The following is a 14,098-nucleotide window of genomic DNA, read 5'->3' on the forward strand; positions in this document are numbered from 1 at the left end:
ATGCTTATACTGAGGGCTTATGTCTGTACGGAGAATTTCTTAACCTCTACCTTGTGCTTAACCTGAATCCCTCCAAATGAAGCTCAAGCAGTTCCATCAGTGAAGAAAGGTGTGGCAAGACATAAGACTAGACATAAGACTTCCTCTTGAAGTCTTGAGGAAAAAGCAGACCATAAAAACAAGAACTTCTAAGGCTTGGTTTCTGGACGTGTTTTTATTAATCTTACCCAAAACATACTTCAATATATATTTTCATTCATTGGTGGGTTATTAGTGGTGTGGTAGACACAAACACAGACACAATACCTGTTAGGATAATAGCCCTCTTAGAGCTGAGTAGCTACCTCTTAAGCACCCGCTTCTCCCACTTCTTTGATCCTTGAAAATATTTACCTTACACTGAAAGCCAAAACCACCTTCTAGCAAACTAAATTATCAGCTGCACAAACTTTTGGAAAAAAAAAAAAAAAAAAAAAAAAAGAAAAAAAGCGCCTAACCTGATTTGTTTGGTAAGATCTATAAACTCTACAAACGCGCTTTGATCCTCTGTTTATGGTTCTGTTCCCTTCTGGAAATATAGGATACATCTGCTTGCTCAGTTGTAAAGGGCTTCTGTGAGATGAATCATTCACTTGTATGCCTGTGCTGCATATGAACTGCCTCACAGAGCTGTATCAAAAATTGGCTTAATGCTCTAGATCAGGAGCTGCAAGTCTGGGTCTGACTGGGAGCTTCTTGGCACTTTATAATTGGTGAGGGGGATTTTTGTTGTTAGAAAATTTCTGAACTACTATCACTGACTTCTTTGGGCATTTTTTTTCTTTGGGCATTTTTTCTCTTTGCATTTCAAAGCACATTATTATGCCAGGAGAGCTTTCCCCCCATTTACCTGACTTCTTCTTGAAGTACAACTCTGAATTTACAGATCCTGTATCTGTCAATTCTTAACCAAAATCCTACTACATTTTACAGTGACTTCAGAAGGTCCTGAAATAAGTTATAAGCAACATGGCTATCAATTTCTCTTGTCCCCACAAATCTAGCATTACCCCTCTACCGAGCCTTTGCTCTGTATATTTTTAATTTCAGTATTTTGTCAGTATCATTCTTCTTTTCCAGCGCTGCCAAGAATGATTTACAGACTCCCAATTACTTTTAAACCTATCTTTTAATTTCAAGATGAATGCAGACAAAATGTAGCAGGCAGGTGTGGAGCTACTCTTCCATGTAGTGCTTTCAAAGTTCTGAGGCACTTTCTTAGATAGTGTCTGACAGAGTTGCCTAAGTGCTTTCTAAAGCAGTTACATTTTGTGGAATGGTTGGTTTTGGCTGATAAAATCTATGTTTAAGGAGAAAAGGAACAGAAGAAAGAAAGAAGAAAAATAATCACTGAAATGGCACATTTAGGTCAGACATTTATCCAAGAAGTAAAATGAAGGTAATCACTGCATTCCGAGCAGAAATATGCATGGCCATTGAACTGTCTTAAGTTTAGATGCCCAAAACCAAGACTGTGTTAGATAGATAATTTGCTTTCAACACAACCAAAAAAACCAACAAAAATATCCTTAAAGTTCCTGAGAGAGTGACTGTAACCTTCCATGTTTTATCGTGGACTTAAAGGGAAAGAAAATGAAGATGTATCTAGAAACATGAAGGAAAACTGGCACAAGGTGTGGTTTAGCTCTTGGGTGCTTCGGTGAACTGTATGCAGTGTACCTGGATTTGTTGTAGGCTGTTCCCAGAACAACTTCCAAGAATCAAGATTACACAGTCCTGAGAGTAAAGCAGAATATTTTCATTGGCAGATAACACATAGCACTAGTTATTTTAAAAAGCAAGTAAACTGGAAGTTAGTTAATTTCCTGGGTTTTAGAAGTAAAGGGGTAAAGAAAAACTTCTGCTGAGTTTCAGCTACTTATAGACAACGGCACTCTAAAACTTCAGGCTTGCCTAGAACAGAACTGTCACCACCAATTTACACTTCAAATTTACTAATATAAATATAAAGCATTCATGCAGTTCATCTGCTATGTATGCCATGTAGCTGTGCTGTCAATTTTGTCTACAGCAGGGATTAGAGTGGGACGCCTCCACAAGCAGCACTGATCTCTCACTCACACAAAGCTGTACGCAGCTTACTATTAATACTCGAGCAAGCCACGTTTCACCCTTATTTATCACAACATGGTTCAGGCAGGAATTGCAGGTTTCAGTAAAAATGATTAATTTCACCAGTAAGCAACACAAACTTGAGATGCCCTTCACTGGTCTCAAAATATCTTGTTTTCCTGGATCGTGTCCATAGCTTGTATGTCAATGGTAGCTGTAGCCTAGCTGAGGTGGCTCAGTCAGATTCAAGACATACAGTGGGTGGGGATCTTATTATAGATATTCAAGCTGAATCTTCATTGTCATATAAACTTGTGGCATTCTGGATATAATTAGGAGTCAGCTCCGATCACTTTTGCGGCACTGTGCTCCCCAAGAGCCCCCTGAGGACGTAAATTTTAAACCCAGGGCCTACCCTGGGCATCGAGAGACTTCGCTATGACAAGACTAGAAATAAACAGCGCAGCCGGTGGAAAAATCCTGAACTTGGCAGAGGCCTCGGCCCAGGGCTCCCAGCCTCCCAACCCAGCAAAACAAACCGCTGATAACACTCAGGCGGGCCGAGCGAGCCGCGGCTCGGAGCGGGGCCGCGTCTCTCCCTCCCAAGGTCAGCTATTTGAGGTACAATAAACAGGAAAACATGGCGGCGGCGCCGCTCCCCGCCCTCACCGCCCCAACCGCCGTTGCCACGGAGCCGCCGCGTGCCCGGGCCCCTTCGGCGGCCGCCGTTGGCCGAAGGAGCGAGAGCGCAGGGGAGCGCCCCCTGGCGGCGCCCCCGGGGCGCGACTGCCGCCTCCTGACAGGGCGGGCGGCGAGGCCCGGGTCGGGAAGGGCTCCCGGAGTGAGGGGGAAGGAGCTGGGCCCGGGATGGAGTTGGGCTGCCCAGGGGCTGGCAGCACTGGGAGGTGGGGCTGGAGCCTCGAAGGCCTTCGCTGCCTTTCGGGCCTCTTCAGTGCCCTGCGCCCACAGGAATCCTGTGCATCCTCTCTCTGCTTTCTTATGTAGAAATAGCGCGTTTTGGCCTGTTTCCATACGTGGCGTAGTTGGCAGGCTTCAAAGGAGATGAACAGCCCAGTTAAGTATCTGGATGGTGTGTCCTTTTTATTGCAGGAGGTCTTTGTACTAAAACTTGTGGGTTTTTACCCTCCTACGGACCATATGCTCTTTGCCTTGCTCCCATGTGGGGTGTACTCGGAAATCTTGCTGGTCCAGCATGTCCTGTGCATTACGTTGGCTTTGCTGTGTCTGCAAATCAAAATGTCTTTCTAAATTACACCAATTATTTGGCTCTGTGACTGGGGAAGCCCCTCTGTGATACTATTTGAACATATGCTCCAACCCAAATGTGAGTAATGCTTCGTAGCAAGAACGATGCTGCATTTCCAGACAAGCAGGATGAGCAGTGTTTAAATATACTTGTTTGAAAGAGCTCTACTTCATCCTCTGAATAAATTTATTTCAGAGAATAACAGCAAAAACAGAAACTTCATTTTAGCATCAAAATAACGAGAATATATTTTCAAACTACAGCTTTTTTCTATCCCAGGAAATGGCCTGCCTACCTCCTTTTTGAAGTACTATTTTTATAACTCCTGGTGGCCTGAATTCAGGATAGAGTTAATATTTTTCTCCATGACGCAGTAGGCAGAACATGCTGAAACTTTATGAACCCAGAAGCATATTCTCTATGATAAACAAAAACAAACTAAAAGAAAAATGTCTCTAAGGACTCCACAACTCATATGGCTTTTACCATCTGGCACACAGTCCTGGCACACTATAAATCTTTGCAAGAGGTATCTCCTTTACAGACCCTAATACATAAAACCCATATGCCAGAAGCTCTTAGAGGCCACCCCCCTAAGTTGCAGACAGCACGTTATAGCAGTGTGAGTTTGTCTGTGAAGACAAAACTTTTCTGATATTCTGAATGGTAACACAATCCCCTGCCTCCAAACTGTAACAGTATGGACATCACCAGTGAGGGAACTTTAAGAGATGGTGCCTTTCTTTCGAAAGGTCACCAACTGCACTCAACACAGGGAGCTGGGAGTTGTTTAAAGGCAAAACAAGAGGGGGGGGGGTTGAATGTTGAGTGCTTTAAAGATAAATCCAGGGTTATCTTTGGAAAAAATCAAAACAACTCGTATCAAGTCATTTGGTAATACAAGATACTGAGGTTACATTTGGTGAATACCAACCCCAATGACAAATATACTCTGTGTAAATCTGAGTTCTATGACTTTTGGCAAGGATATTAGCCAGCAGCTCAAAAGTCCTGGCACAGACTACCAGCGAGCCCATAAGTTTCTGCAGGCACAAATACATCTGTTAAATCATTCCTTCATGCTTCCCTTCATTATATAAAGTTGTAAATGTTAACTGGTTCATCATCAAGCTCAGTGTTATTGGCCACATTTGGCTGCTCAGCTTGAAGGGGCTGAAGCCCTAAGGGAGCTCTGAGCAGGTCTCCTGAAACATCTGCCTAGCATCTAAGAGGACACTGAAAAAGCAGATGGCCCTTAAAAAGGCAGATAGTCCTGAATGAGGTTAATAATCCTTATAGCTTGCTAGATTTTGATGGCAAAAGGCATAATCAGGTCTAATCCTATGAATAATACACATGTGGTAATGTATCCAGCTCATCTGCTCTCTAAACTCAGCATCTTTTTGATCTGCTAAAACGAGGTTAATGAAGATATGGGATGTCTGCATCTTCCCCAGCCCTCATTTTTGCTTTCTCTGAGGAGTCATCACCCTTTTTTATCTGAACTGGGAAGCAGGAGAGCTGCAGAAGGATAAACACAAATTATTTCATAGTTCATACTATTCATGGGGGCAAGACTTTGCCCAAATATTGAGGTCACACAGCAGCTATTTCTGATGGTATCATTGATGAAGGAACATCCTATCAGACTGCAAGAGGGCTTCTACACAAAGAATCAAGGTGGTGCATGTAAGCACACAGAGGGTTACACCTGATGTACCTGAAGCACATTCATAGTGCAGTGTGCTAAGGAAAAATTAATTCAGTCTGGAAAAATAGTGCTTTTTTTCTCCACTCACACATCCACTTAAAATTAGCAATTAATTACATTTTTTGCTCTTAGATAATTAGTAACTCAATCTGTCCCTTGTATAAATCTAAAAAGTTATTAGAATTCCTACAATAATAATACCAGCAGCAACTTCCTTAGCCATTCACAGATATTTTCTGTGACTAAAGGCTGTGCCAAGAGAAGTGGAAGAAAACATCTTTTCTTCATGTGCCACCCAGTGATTTTTATCCTGTAGTGCCTTCTCCGCTGTTCCCAACATTCAAGTACAGAACCTCCATCAGCATCTTAGTATTGTTGTAATATTTTTATTAAAAGGATAAAGAGATTTAAAACTAGATCAAGAGATCTTTAATTTAAAAAACATTAAAATTTGTCTGGTTCCAAATTTAATTCTGAATAAAAAAAATTTAGTTTGGGTATGGTATATTATTTTTATACTCTTAAATTACTAATTATTAGCCTATTATCATCATTTGTTCCTCTTGCCATGGGACCCACAAATTTTCTCATAAGCTAAGATTTCAGTGTACAAAGCACTGTCCTGTGTAAAAAAAAGATAAGGAGAGGGGAAAAATAGCCCATTCCTCAAAGCCTTTAGATGGGACAGTACATGCAGCAAGTCCCTTCTAGTTCAGGGGTTACAAACAGGGAAGTATCAAGAAATAGCAAAGCTGCTCTGACCAACGTGATGGACTGACAGCAACTGAGACAGTCTTCTGCCCTCAAGGGATTAGCAGGAAATTTTGCCCAGCAGAATTTTAGGGGAGTGTTTGCAGGTGGATGACATGGTGACTGTGCATGGGTTCACAGGGAAAACCCCAAAACAATGTGCAAGAAGCAGACTTGAAAAGGCATTCTGCAAAATGTTAATGATAGGTGATGAGAGATGCTTGTGTCTCAGTGTGAGAGGAAATGGAGGCAAGATCTTAAACCTGAGTGGGAGAAACAACATGGGAGGAAGTCTGAGTGGGAAGAGCAGGACACTGCACTGTGGGTGTTGAAGAACAGGGAGCTTGTGTGTTAGTGCACAGGAGGGAATGAGTCTGTCAAAGACAAGAATGACAAAATTGGTCTTTGAGGCGGAATTTTGAGTGGATCTGATTCCATTTGTCAAGCTTGGAGCAGAAAAAGAGAACTTGTTCTGAGATGTAGCAGGTATCTCAAAAGGTAGAAAGAAATGACATATTGGAGACATGCTATAATGCAAAAACATGCAGGATTTGAGCACATCTACTGAACAGCTCCAGAGATGCCTGAATGATATCACAAGCCTCTGTCATGTTGAAGAAAATGATGTTCCTTTTCTAGTAAAAACATTCTGGGTCAGAATGGAGAGTTTCATCTGAGCCTGAATATGAGGAGGTTTTAAGAAGTGTTGGGAGCATAAGTGGAATCTCTTTTTATTAAGTGTTGAACTATGATTTCTGATATAAATAGGAAAAAATATATATCAATGTAAGTCTTAACAGTAATATCTAGCAATAATGTAAAGTACTGCACAGTGATAAAGTTTGTGATTGGAAACAGGGACTATAGCAGAGGAAATAAGAGGTAAATGTGACTCTGGAACTAATGTTCAACAGATATACCAGAAACTCCAATTCAAAATCATTCTATATCCTCCTTGACATTAAACATTATTAGGCAAGAAAAGTTAATAAAAGCCCAAGTCAGAGTTGGCTGAGAAATTTTATGTCACCATTTTTTTATTACAGTGAGGAAACCAAAGGCTGTGTATTCATATCACCTTTTTTAGGCATCTTGTTGAAGTTCAGTTTCATGATGAATTTAAGCTGATCTCAAATCAGTCTGATGCTGATATGCATGGTTCAGCTTCCACCACATTTCTGGTACTTCTTTCCTGTTACCAAGGTAAATCAATTTAAAGTTAACCCTGGAAAAACAACAGGAGTTTGAATTGTCAGTGGTTTGACCTGTCTCCCCGTGACTGCACAAGTCACTATAGCACATGCCAGGGAGAGGGCAGGAATAAGGAACTCCGGATGAGATGGAGAGGGAAAAGGGAGGACTGCTCCTTCCCAGGGCAGCAGATTTAAATCAATGTAAGGCAGCCATGAAATAGCTGTCCTGGAGACTCAAAGCTGGTGTCACATTTAGGTGCCCTGAATGATGCTTAGGAGGAGTCTGTAGGTCTCCTGGGCTTTGTTCATTTCTCTACATGTAAGAGAAAATATATTGTCTATATAAACAAGCAAAGCTAAAATATATAACTTCTATTATATATAAATATTATATATAACTTCTATATAACTTCTATTAATTACAATTTTTCATGGGAAAAAACCCCAACCTTTTGCCACATATTGTCTCCCCATTTTTCATTCATTTCACTCCTTACATTTCACAGAAATCCATGCCACAGAAATCCATACGTATTTTACATTAATTACATTGTTCAGATTGGTGGTGGCTCAATGGATGTAGCTTTTTGCTTTTGCTGAATTTCTCTATCTTTATTTCCTGATTTAGAAAACTATTGTATCAATCTGAAGAATTTGGTTGCTTTATGTTTTTTCAAACCATGAAACAAACTCCATCAAGTTGTTCATATCTTCTCTGTGTGTTCTGTTTTATTTTTTTGTTTTGTTTCTCTTTCTTTTCCTCACAGCTTCGAACTTACACCTAATGGAGTGATAATGCAAAAAGATACTGAAAGCTTGGCAGGATATTGTTGCAAAATCCCTATAAATATTCCTTCACACATGTTTAAAAAATAAAATTTAAAATAAAAATTAAATAAAATAAAAATTTAAAATAAAAAATAAAATGGAAAAAAAAAAAAAAAAAAAAGAGAAAGAAAAAAGCCCCAGCACACATATTTTCTGTGAATATTTCACAACTGAAATTTACTGACATTCATGTTTGCTGCATTTTAAAAATCAAGGCCTAAAATCATAAAAGTCTGGTTTTTAGATCATTATTTTATTAAAAAAACCCTGCATGCTCATCAAATTAGGTACTATGAATAATGTGTGATTTATCATGCTTATTCAACTAAGCAAACTAGCTCAAAGTTTAAATATCTAATAAAGCTACTTGTGCAAATTATTTGTGACTCACAAGTGAAGATAAATCTACAACTAATACATTATCATTTTGGATGATTTGAGTAAGGCACTGTTGTCTGTTGATGATAAATCTAAAGTGAAAAAAACAGTTATATTTCTCAAAGTTAATTAAATGTTTATCTCTGGCAAAGTGACTGCTGATCTTATTTTAGGTTAGATCCATAGATGCCAGTGAGAAAAAACACTGTCCTTTAAACCTATTTTATAATCTTTGATCTGTTCTCTAATCTTAATGCCTTTTTCTCCTCTTTCCCCCCTCATTTACAGCTACCTTTCTATTTTAAGTATTGGGATCTGAAGTATGTTGCCCATAGTTTACATTTTATATCATCATGTCAACATTTTATATCACCACCAGATTTTTTTTTGTATTACATGTTAACATGTCATAAGCCTATGAAGGTCAAATTAAAATCAAATTAATAGAGCATTTAACTCTGAAGTATTATGATTATAAAGAAAGATGCAATAAAACAGAAGTGCTGAAGCAACTCAAGCTTTTATAAAAAGTTATGAAAGTTATTAATATACCCAAATAGTACAAGGAACACTGTTCTGAATTGTGGGAAGATTCAGAACTATTAAAGAGCAAAAACAAAGAGGCAAGATCATACTTGTCATGAGCCAGAGCCACAGCTCTTGCTTTGTCTTTGCTGTTTTGGCTCTTAATGGTTCTGTGATCCGAACGAGTCTGTTAGGGACCAGTTCTTGGCTTCAGCTCTGTTTTATTAGGGACACTAAATATCCTTCCAGACATCCTGTATCCCATGCTCAGGGGCCAATGTTCATTCTTAAAGTCCTTCTGTTCAGGAAAGTTAACTTTAAGAATGGGCTCAATGACTTTCCTGAGTGAAGAAACCTAGAAAATCAACTTTGCTAGTGCAATTTATAATAGATTCTGTGGGCATTGCAATTTTTATCATATTAGAAGAAACAATCCACCTTGATGCTGAATCCTTTTTAATAATTTATATTCTCATCTGGCATTTTACAGTCCTACTTTAACTGTAAATATTTCTTATTGAAGGTATAAAATAGCCCTTCTGAAAGATATGAGAAAAGAAACATCCCAAAAGTATGTTCACAGAAGCTGTGCTGATTCTGCTCTGACATTCCTCAAAGGTAATAAGACAAGATTATCTCCCTAAGTCTTGTAGCTTTTGTTATTACTGAGGCTGAAGAAAATTTTCTCTAATAAACATTCATGTGCATGACTACATGAAATCAATAACTAAAAAAGGACTTTTTATTTTGAAAGGACATTCATTTTCATGGTATACTTGACCCACACTATGGGTTATATAGGATAACCTAGCTATTCAATAGAATCATTTTAATTAGCAACAAATTATGATATAGGGCAGGATATAGAATATCTACCCCATAATATGGGATGTTGTGTAAGCAGTTTATGTATTGCTTGAGAAGAATAAAAGTTCACCTAAATATAAAAGCAATGTGATAAAATTATCTCATTGGCCTGTGGAACTCTGATCAAATTATTATTCTCAATCCTCTAAAATGTAGGAAAATCAAATCCTTTCAACAATAGATAAGAAATATATTTATCTCTTTAAAGAGATTCTCATTTATCAAACCTTGTAAAGAAGCAACAAGGCATCATAACCCATCTACAGCACCTGTGGCTGAATTTGCCTCTTTTCAACTTACTCAAATGAGAGGAAAGTTTCTAGAGGCCTACATTCTATAGAGTTGACATAAAATCATGGAATGGTTTGGGTTGAAATGAAACTCAAAGATCATCTAGTTCCAAGCCCTTTGCCATGGGCAGGGACACCTCTCTCTAGACCAGGTTGCTCAAAGCCCCATCCAACCTGGCCTTCCAGGGATGGTGCACCCACAGCTTCTCTGGACAGCTGTTCTAGTGTCTCCCCACTCTCACCCTGACAAATTCCTTTCTAATGCTTAACCTAAATCCACTCTCTTTCATCCTAAAACCATTACCCATCGTCCTGTCACTATGTGCCCATTTTTAAAAAGTCCCTCCCCAGCTTTCCCGTAGGTCCCCTTCTGGTACTGGAAGGCTTCAAAAAGATCTCCTTGGAACCTCCTCTTCTCCAGACTGAAGAATCCCAACTCTCTCAACCTGGCTTCACAGCTTCTGATCATCTTTATGGCCCTTCTCTTGACTTGCTCCCTGTTCTTCTTGTTGGGGACTCCAGGAGTGGACACAGTACTCCAAGTGGAGTCTTGTGAGAGGGGACTAGAGGAGAATAATCAACCCTCTCTACCTGCTGATCACACTTTTGATACATCCCAGAACACCACTGGCTTTCTGAACTGCCAGCTCATGTTGAGTTTCTCATCAGCCAACACCCCCAAGTCCTTCTCCTCAGGGCTGTTCCCAATCAATTCTGCATCTAGCCTGGAGTTGTGCTCGGTATTGCCCTGACCCAGGTGCAGGACCTCACACTTGGCCTTGTTGAACTTCATGAGGTTTGCAAAATCCCACTTCTCAATCCAGTCAAGGTCCCTCTGGATGGCATCCCTTCCCTCCAGTGTGTAACCACACCACACAGCTTGGGCTCATCGGCAAACTTGCTGAGGGTGCACTCAAACACGCCAAAAGTTCACTGACCACACTGTCATCTTCATAATAGCTTTGTTTGCTAGTTAGTTGTTTCTGAGTGCACTTGTTCAAAAGGATTTTGAAGCTGCTGATGTGTGTATTTCGTTCTTTTGAAATGCTGAAAACAGTGTCTTATTATGTTTAGCTTTTAGCTTACCTTTGTAACCAGCTCTAATTTTTTAATTTGCCCATGCACTTTTAAGGTGGACAGCAGAAAAAAACTTCTTCTCTTAAATTACCTGAAGATCATCCTTCAGTCAGCTGTCACAACATTGGAATAGTAATTAAATAACTTTTTCAGGGAAATTCAAATTATAGCAGTGAAGTTAAAGTACTCAGGTAGAACTTAAGTGTTCAGGGCTTGGTCAAGATTTCCCTACCCAGGCTTGGGCAGGACTCTCCATCTTCTTGCACCTACATTTACCCTGTGAAAAATAGAAATATAACCCATCTCTTCTTCCCCACCTTTGCATATTACTGGGATTTTAAGCAACGAGGATCAAGAGCTTTCACTAATTGTACAATAGGGATCATTGACAAATTGAATAGATCCATCATTTTTCCAAGTAGTCTCACTGAGCCACACTGTACGTTCCCTGTCTTTTCAGGGTTGATAGGACTGTTCACAAAGTCTGAACACTATTGTGGCATTAGTGTGGCACATAGCATATTAGAATTCTATTGATTTTTTTTTTCTCCCATTTTTCAGAAAATCTTAAAGCCAGCTCCTGCTTGAGCCAGAATAATAATGACCAAAATAGAATAAAATGAAATTTTACTTCCTTTTGTACTGTGACATTCTGGATCCAGACTGAAGGCCTTCCTTTTTATGACAGTGAAAATGATACCTGTTTATCTCTAAATATCAGGTGCACTTTTCTTCAGCTGTCAGTTAGACTTAATTCTCTTGTCAAAGGATTTGGCAGTTTGCAACTATTAAAAACAGTTTGGAAGGGATATTGCTGCCCTTGGCTGAGTTTTGCATTTTAGCTGTATCACTATTTAAAACCTCTGTGTTTTCCATGTCACATGAGCTTTCAAGTGTCATCTTTCAGAAGAATGGATAGAAGCTTTCAATACAAGCTGCATTATACAATTCAATACAAGCTTTCAATATACAGATTATACCTAACTTCCCAATATCCTGATAGGTATTTTATATTTTAGCTTAATATTTACATAAGTGCACTAAAAGAGAGTAATATCTGCATGTTGCACCAATAAAAAATAGACTATAAAATCATCACAAAAGTGAAAGTCAGAATGACCAAATATTCTTTGTATATGCAAACCAGCAGCAAAATCTAGCAATTATCTAAACTAAATCTTCTCAGATCTAAAAATTCCTGAATAAAGAACAACACAGGCTTTTCAGTATTTCTCATTTTAAAGTAACATACCCAGAAGGAGAACAAATTAATTTAAGTAATTTTAGATTGGACAGAGTATGAATTCTAAATTGCAGACATCTTCTCGGAGAAACCTCTAGCAGTAATTTATGTTCTTAGCAACAGGGGAATTCTAAAAGTTGAGTACCTCTGTGACGTATGTTATCTGATATGTAACATTTCTGAATAGTTTTTAGGGGAAGTGTGAATTCCCACATGAGGACACCTCAGGTATGCAAATACTTGCTCCGTCTATGATGCTGTAACTTTAGAAGAGGAGTGTCTAAACTGAAAAGGCTGTCACCCATTTTAATTGAGGTGAACTAGCTCTAGTGATTGGTTTGAAAATGTCCATTTCTGCTTAAAAATATGCACTGTCTGCATTTGTGTCATGCTTAAATAAGTCCTGTTCCTTCTCCTACCCACACTAGTTGCAAAGCCTTTACAATGGACTAGAATTGTGCCTAGAATGTATGTGTTTTCCTGTGTTTATATGTGTATATAATATATACATGTTTTTGCAATCAATGAATAATTATGAAATATGCTCAGAAGATTCTCCAAGTCTCTTCCTTTCTAATATATTATACCTTTCATAGAGGGAAACTTCCCAGTCTTTGAATATTTAAACCAATTATAGTATCTCTCAGCATCAAGTATGAAGTAAACACCAGTTATGAATCTAACCTTCCCAGTGGGCAGTCATTTAAAAATTGTTCTTTCTGATTTCTGTATAAATATCTAGGTTAGATTCTTAATAAAATATTTTTGAACTCGAGTTGAAACAAAAATAACAGAACTATTTGAGGTTTGTTACAGTCACTTCCATATCCAGTTGACCTTGTCCCAATTTTAGCTTTGTTTCCCTTTTCTGTCTGGCTTCAGGGAAACTGCTTTGGAAATAAAATCTACTCAGGGGGGTAAAATCCTGAATTTCCTATTCTGATAAAACTTTTATCTAGCTTTGCCTGGCAAAGACTTGAAAACAGTTGTGTTTGCACATTTCATTTTTTTCTGAATCATAGCTGAAGCTCAACTGCTATGGCAATTAGAACCTAGAACAAATCAGTATATGTTGAAGACAGTGAATTTGTGCCAAATTAAGATTCATAATAGTGGAAAATAATTTCTACTGGTCAAACATACAGGAACTTTAGTAGTAAATAATGGTTTCATAGTCAACATAAAATTTGGGGTTTCTTTTCTGATGTGAAAAGAAAGGGAAAAAAAAAAAGAGAGGGATTAGAAGAGAAGCAAACTAACTTTACCTGAGAGGACAGTGGCAGCTTCAGCAAAGTATTTCCAATTCAGACCACTTGCTAAGGACTAGACTATGCCTTTAAAATGCAAGTACAGAACACTTTTACCAGGTTTGTAACTTGAGATGGGACTGGGAGAAAGCAGTAGCCCTCATGCTGCTTCTTTCCTTCATAGGTTTAGGACACAGAAGCACTGAATCGCAGACTGCTTTCAATTGGAAGAGACTTCTAAAGCCTGACCTCTGACATTTGCTGTTGTAAAGTCCAACCTTTACCATTGCATTGGGCTGGAAAGCAAGCTCTGCACAGGTACCTGCATCTTCTTGTCCTTTCTTGCTGTGCAGTGGAAGGTGGGCATCCTGTGTCCCCTTCCTGGTAACACTGAGAAAATCATTGAGTTTTTTAATCTCAGTTTCTTGCCTGCCTCAGTTCCTTGATTGCTGACTGCTTTTGTAAAAGGTGCTTTAAAATATTTAATAAAATACATTTGAAGGAACAATCGCACAATCATTGGTAACTCTTAGAGCAGTTTTGCTCCTTTGAACAGCAACGAATGACTGTTCAGTCCTGATCCACTAGGTACCAGGAAAGCTTAAATTTC

The 14,098-nt window shown here is 38.8% G+C and overlaps 1 long non-coding RNA gene across 1 annotated transcript; it reads right to left on the reverse strand.

Annotated features, from left to right (window-relative positions):
* Positions 1-6,855: 6,855 nt before the first annotated feature.
* LOC115598115 lies at positions 6,856-13,658 on the reverse strand. Its single transcript, XR_003987393.1, has 2 exons — positions 13,507-13,658; positions 6,856-7,032 (listed from the first exon to the last, which is right to left on the reverse strand). It is a non-coding gene; the product is annotated as an uncharacterized LOC115598115 (long non-coding RNA).
* Between the last annotated feature and the right edge of the window lie 440 nt (positions 13,659-14,098).

This window comes from Calypte anna, chromosome 3 (assembly GCF_003957555.1).
Source record: "Calypte anna isolate BGI_N300 chromosome 3, bCalAnn1_v1.p, whole genome shotgun sequence".
Taxonomy (NCBI): Eukaryota; Metazoa; Chordata; class Aves; order Apodiformes; family Trochilidae; genus Calypte; species Calypte anna.